General features: G+C 44.2%; 1 non-coding gene across 1 annotated transcript; it reads left to right on the forward strand.

The window, feature by feature from the left end:
* Positions 1 to 1444: 1444 nt before the first annotated feature.
* On the forward strand, positions 1445 to 1607 carry LOC132813816 (U1 spliceosomal RNA). The gene has a single exon (XR_009644179.1). It is a non-coding gene; the product is annotated as a U1 spliceosomal RNA (small nuclear RNA).
* Positions 1608 to 7230: the final 5623 nt, after the last annotated feature.

The raw sequence follows: 7230 nt of genomic DNA on the forward strand, positions 1-7230 counted from the left end.
TTAAGGGGAGTAGGGGCAAGTTTAAAGGAATGAAAACTGAAACAACTGAAACAACTGCAGATGATGTAAACCAGAAACAAAAACATTTTCGGGAAATGTTCAGCAGGTCGAGCAGCTTCTATGAAGATAAATTAAAGTTAACGTTTCTGAGGAAGGGTGACCAGACCCGAAACATGAACTGATTTTTCTTCACAGATACTGCATGATCTGCTGAGCATTTCCAATAACATGTGCAAGTTTAAAGGCAGTTGTGTTGGCAATTTTCTTGTGCAGAAGGTGGATCAGTGACTGGAATGTACTTGCCTGAGAGTTGGGAAAAGCAGAAACAATCACAACATTTAAGAGGCATTTGGGCAGACACATAAGCAGACATGGGTTGGCAGAGATATGGATCATGTACAGGCAGATGGAATTAGTTTGGAATAGCATCATGATCCACACAGACATGGTGGGCCGATTATTCCGGTGCTACACTCTTCTGTTTTCCAGGCGGTAGAATGTGTGGAGGAGAGTTAATAATTTGAGTGGAATATGTCTCTTCATGAGAACACACAATAAGTTCATTCATTTTGAGAGAAGCAATGTAGAAAGTCAATATATATTTGAATGGCACAGACACAACGTGCAGGACAGCAGGAATGGGGACAATGTGCACCACTTATTAAAGGAGAGAAAACATAAAGTGTTTTGGGTAAAACAAATGGGATGCTGGGCTTCATTAATGGGGGAATGATAACAAACTCATGGAAAAGATGCTGACCATTGACAAAGCTCTAGTTAGGTCACAGTCAATCATTGCATCCAATTCTGGTCAACAGATTCCTGGTCAGAACGAGGAAGTTAAAATACCACAGAGGGGCCTGTTCCATACCTTTTGCTTCTCTTTCAGGACACTGTGGGGTCTCAAGGGTTAAACATTCCCTTGCCAAAGGCCATATTTCATCAACTGAATGCCTGTACTCTTTCAATACAGACAGAACACCTCAGAAGGGGGGAGGCTGACAGTATCTCAAAATAGAACCTCTTGCAGCCACACATGTGGATCCCCCGTAACCCCAGACAGAGGAATTTGCCCTTTCCAGACAAGACTGAGAGCCCTGGGCACAACCCTGTTAAACTGCCTCCCGCTCCCATTGTCTTACCTCCCCTCCATATTAGCATAGGTAAGTGAATCCCCCATTTACTGAAGGAAGAACCCTCCAGCCTTAATCTCTTCCCATCAACACATAATCATGAACAATACGATAATCAGTTTCTGTAATCCATTCATACGTTAACGCAGGACATCGCCATTCATCAAGCTTTGTAAGGTCATAATTACCAGCTTTAAACTATGTAATGACAATCGCCCATGTGACTGATATGTCTTTGTCTAATTCCTATTAAATATACTGTCTCTGTGGGTAAGGCAGAGATTCATGAAGAAGAGTCTCTACAAGTCTCTATACTAACCTGGCAGGGGAGATACCATGATCATTGCGGTGGCGCTCCCAGGACGAGGCTATCCCATTGCACTTCGGGTGTGCTGACGCCTGCGATGTCACCAAATGCGGGATACTCAACAGCAAAATTTGTGGTAGTGGGGTCTGCGTTCGCGCTCTCCCCTTGTGGGCGGCATGGTGGCACAGTGGTTAGCACTGCTGCCTCACAGCGCCTGAGACCCAGGTTCAATCCCGAATCAGGCGACTGACTGCGTGGAGTTTGCATGTTCTCCCCGTGTCTGTGTGTGGGTTTGCTCCGGTCTCCTCCCACAGTCCAAAGATGTGCGGGTCAGGTGAATTGGCTGTGCTAAATTGCCCGTAGTGCTAGGTAGGGGTAAATGTAGGGGTATGGGTGGGTTGCACTTTGGCGGGTCGGTGTGGACGTGTTGGGCCGGAGGGCCTGTTTCACACTGTAAGTAATCTAATCTAAAGTCGACACTGGGGCACCTTAGAAACGCTTTGAAACTCTCGCCTGCTGCCCAATAATAAAGCTACTTGTGTCTTTAGGATTTGTGGAACAAAATAGGCATCAACAATGAAGGATATGAGTGATCTTCAGAGTGTGGAGTACAGACTTACTGGAGTGGTTCACTGATGAAGAAAATGCAGTCACTGAATTGATTTGAAGAAATTGCTATTTTCTTTGAAGTAAACAAGCTAAATATATTGGTTGATTTTTTTTCTCTTTTTCACACCAAGTAATGAACAACGGTTTTGGCAGTTCATAAAGTTTTGCATATCGAGAACTTAGCTTTGGAAATGTTCACAACATCATTGAACATGCAGATTCACACTGGGTAGAGACTTTTATTTTCCTTTATTCATTCACAAGATGAGGGTGTCGCTGGCCCGGCAGCATTTCCTGCCCATCCCTAATTGCCCAGGGGGCAGGTAAGAGTCGACCACATTGTTGTGGGTCTGAAGTCACAATGTAGGCCAGACCAGGTAAGGATGGCAGCTTCCTTCCTGAAAGGGCATTAGTGATCCAGATGGGTTTTTCGGAAAATCGATTAATGGTCATCATGAGACTCTTAAATTCCCGAGTTTTTAAAAATTTAATTCAAATTCACCCATCTGCAGCAGTAGGCTTTGAACTCAGGTCTCCAGAAGTTTATCTGGGGCTTTGGACTAACTGTCCAGCGACAATATCACTCGGCCAATACTTCCCCACATCACTGCCCATCTGCACAGAGTAAACAGCGATTTTCTGGTACATCAGGACTGACATCAGGACTGGTTAATCACACATACATTTGCTGAATAATTGCAGGAGTTGGATGTTGATGGGCTATTGACATCCATCTATGAACCATGTGTATTCTGAGGTTTGTTTCTGATCATGATTGGAAACAGCATCGGTCTTGTTATCTTTTGGGGATAAAAACAGTTTCAATTAGCTTTCTGTTAAATACCTAGCAATAAAGTCGATCCCTAACTCTCAGGCAGATTAGTTTCCTTTGAAGAGCTCCTCATCTCCCCAACCTCCTCCATCCTCACCTCCAACAGTACAATAATCTCACAGAGTTTCTTTGTGACTATGAATGAGACAATCTGATCAGCTGCTTCTTTCCCTACTCCTATGTCAAGTTGGATCTTAAACTCCCCTTGCTGCAGTTGTGATCCTGCATCATTGTACAGTGTTGCTCGTATTTCATGTCTTGGACTGTCAGTGTTCATGATACTGCATGTAGCTTCTTGTACATCGGGTTTACAGTGCAAGAGTTTAGCTCTTGCCTTCCAACAACAGTAGAGTCGTACTCCAACAAAGCTTACAGAATCACGGCCCTGCATATTCCCCAACCTCCCTCCTTCCATCAAACCAGAGGATCAGCCCTCATTCAACTGAGAGAATTCAGGAGGGCATGGCAGTAACAGCAGCATGAATACCTAAAAATGGGGTGTTCACCTGATGAAGTTACCAAACAGCATAAGCAGCAAGTGATAGACAGAGCGAAGCAATCCAGTAAACAACGGAACAGATCTAAGATCTGTAGTCCAGCCACAACCAGTTGTGATTGAAGACAAAGGACAGCTGGAGTCCTGAAGACAGTTCTCTCCAAGATATTAATCAACAAGAATGTCAGACTGGATTAATCATCATAAAACTGAAGTCCATTTGATATTAATATGTTTACAATCAGTGTTCAATTCACCACGTGTAGCTGAAGGTAAAGATAATCTTCAAGTGATTGTAACAGTGAAGATACCTGAATACTTATTCAGCAAATTAAAGCCTGTTGTGTTAGTAATAATTTTAAAGAGATATTAAAAGTAAGGTGATTTGAGTATAATGGAAGAAATTTATTGGTGGGTATCTGATAATTCTGTTTTAATGTGAAGTTAATTTAGGATTAGTTAACAAATACACACACGGTAGGGAATCCCAGTCCCATGGAGTGCACATCCAGTTCCATGTGGGAAAACCAGGACACTTCTTGTATCAGCAACAACCACAAGAACACAGAAGTGACACTGGAACACTAGTTTGACCAAGGCGAAAGTACTGCACTCACTCATTGTCCCCACATTCCAGGATTGATGTGATCACACCAGAGAGGGGACAGAGAAGATTGATCAGAATGTTTCTCTGATTGGAGAATTTCTGCTCTGAGGAAAGATTGGATAGGTTGGGGGGTGGGGGGTTTCCAAGGAGATGAACTGAGATTAAATTGATGTGATAAAATGCTGAGGAATCCAGGTAGAATGGATAGGAAGCAGCTATTCATTAACAGAGCCATCAGGAACTAGAAGTTTTAGATTGAAGATAATTCTCAGAAAAAAAGGGGAAAGGAGAATGTATTTCCCACAGAAATGGTGGAGAGCAGGATCTCACTGATGGGGTGACAGAGGCAGTTACCAGCATTACATTTGAATAAAAGTACGTGGATGGAACTGAAATGTTGGAACGTGCAGGGCGATGGACTAAGTTCTGCAGAATGGGATAAATGCGATTTATTTGACATTTCTCCAGAATATTAAACTCCAGTCCAATTTGAGAAGTTAAACATCACGAAACATACTTTAGCAGGACTTATACAGTTAATAGTAAGTTCCTAGGGAGTGCTGCTAAACAAAGAGTCCTTGGAGTGCAGGTTCATAGTTCCTTGAAAGTAGAGTAGCAAGTAGATAGAATAGTGAAGGGCGGCAGTTTGTCTGCTTGCCTTTATTGGTCACAGCATTGAGAGGTCATACTGAGGCTGTACAGGACATTGATTCGGCAACTTTTGTAATATTCCATGCAATTCTGGTCTCCTTCCGATCAGATGGATGTTCTCAAACTTGAAAGGGGTCAGAAAATAATTATAGGATGTTGCCAGGTTTTGGATAGGCTGCTTTTCCTTGGAGCATCAGAGGCTGAACGGTGACCTGAAAGAGATTTTTAAAATCAGGCCGGGCATGGATAGGATAAATAGAGAAGATATATTTTCTGCAGTGGGGGAGTACGAAACTAGGGGACTGGGAGGGGGTGGGCGGAGAGGACAGAGAGGGTGGGTGGATCGAGAGTGGTGGGACAGAAATGGGTGAGGACAGAAAGTGGGCTGAGAGGGAGGGGAACAGATGGGGGGAACAGAGGGGTGACTGACGGTTGGGGGGGCGACCAACAGAGAGGGGGAACAGACCAAGCGGGGGTGCAACCGACGGAGGGAGGGGAGGGAAAAGATGGGTGTGCAACCGACGGGGGAGCGACTGACAGAGAGGGGGAAAAGACTGAGGGCGCGACAGACTGACAGATAGGGGGACAGATGATCGGGGGTGGGGAGAGAGGGGCGACAGGGATGGCGGTGACAAGAAAGGGCTGACCAATAGAGAGGGGGGAACAGACAGAGTGGGAGGAGACGGAGGAACACAGAGGGAAGAGGAGAAGGAGAGTTATTTTTAGATCTACAACTCAAACCCTTTTCCTGTTTTCTCCTCCTCAGCTTAATTCCATCTGAAGGTCACAGAACAACTGCATAGTTTCTGTAGAGTTTCAGGGAGATCAGGTGCTGAACATGGCATTTGTAACATGCTGATCAATAAATGGACTCTGGTTCGACTCCACTGTCTGTGTGGTGTTTGCACATTCTCCCTGTGTGTCTGCGTGGGCTTCCTCTGGGTGCTCTTAATTTCCTCCCACAAATCCAAAGACGTGCAGTTAGCTGGATTAGCTTTGGGTAATGGTAGGTTACAGAGTTAGGGTGGAATGCTGTTCCGATGGTTGGTATGGGCCGAAAGGCCTGCTACCACACTGTAGGGATTCTGTCACTGAGTAATAGGGGTTAGGAGGTCACGTTGTGGCTGAGTAGGGCACTGGTCAGGCCACTGTTAGAATACTGCATTCAATTGCAGTCTCCCTGATTTCAGAAAAGATGTTACCAGAATAGGACTCAACCTCTTAATGGCAAGTTCTTGGGAAGTGTTAACAAACAAACAGACCGTGCAGTGTAGGTTGATAGTTTCTTGAAAGGTGTGGTTGAAGGTAGACAGGTCGGTGAAGGTGGTGTGCGGTATGCTAGCTGTTATTGGGCAGTGCATTGAGTATAGGAGTTGGGAGATTATGTTTCGGTTGCACAGTTTATTGGCTCGGCCACTTTTGGAATGTCCACTGCTTTGAATTCCAGTCTCCCTGCTATAGGAAAGATGTTGGGAAATTGGCAAGAGTTCAGTAAGGTTTTTACCAGGGTGTTGCCAGTATTGGAACATTTGAACCATAGGGAGAGGCTGAATAGGCTGAGGCTATTTCCCTGAATCACTGGACACTTTAGGTGGCTTTATCGAACTTATAAAATTATGAGGAGCAGTGATCGGGTGAATAGTCATGGTTTTTTTTTCCAGGGCAGGGGAGTCCAAACGAATAATGTGAAGTTTTTTCCCCAAATGGAAATGACAAATTCTAGAGGAGAGAGGGCAAAGTTTAAAGGATATGAAAACCAAAACAACTGCAGATGCTGTAAACCAGGAAGAGAATCAGAAGTTTTCTAGAAAAGCTCAGCAGGTCTAGCAGCATCTGTGAAAAGAAATTAGAGTTAACATTTCTGAGGAAGGGTGCCCAGACCGGAAACTTTAACTGATTTTTCTTCACAGATGCTGTATGACCTGCTAAAGCGTTTCCAACAACATCTGAGCAAGTTTAAAGGAGGGAGTTGTGTCTGACAAGTGTCTTGTGCAGATGTCGATAAATGACTATAATGTATTCTCCTGGGAGATGGGAAAAGCAGAAACAATCACAGTTTAAGAGGCATTTGGACAGACACATAAGCAGGCATAGGTTGTCAGGGATATGGATCATGTTACAGGCAGATGGAATTATTTTGGAATGGCATCATGATCTACGCAGACACGGTGGGCTGATTACTCTGGTGCTGTAACTGTTATGTTTTCCAGGGGATAGAATGGTTTTTGAAGAAGTAACAAAAATGATTGATGAGAGCAGCCTGGTCGACATGATCAACGTGGACTTTAGTAAGGCGTTCAGCAAGCTTTCTCATGGGAGACTGGTTAGCAAGGTTAGATCTCATGGAATAAAGCGGAAACCAGCTATTTGAGTACAGACCAGGCTCAAAAGTAGAAGATAGAGGTGGTGGGCGGAGGGATGCTTTTCCGACTGGAGGCCTGTGGAGTGTCTCAAGGATTGGTTTCTGTATCCACTATTTTTCATCATTTATATCAATGATTTGGATGTAAACATAGGAGGTATTAGTAATTCTGCAGATGACGCCAAAACTGGAGTTTAGTGGACAGTGAAAAAGATGACCAAGGCTGCAATGTT

This window comes from Hemiscyllium ocellatum, unplaced genomic scaffold (assembly GCF_020745735.1).
Source record: "Hemiscyllium ocellatum isolate sHemOce1 unplaced genomic scaffold, sHemOce1.pat.X.cur. scaffold_480_pat_ctg1, whole genome shotgun sequence".
NCBI lineage: Eukaryota > Metazoa > Chordata > Chondrichthyes > Orectolobiformes > Hemiscylliidae > Hemiscyllium > Hemiscyllium ocellatum.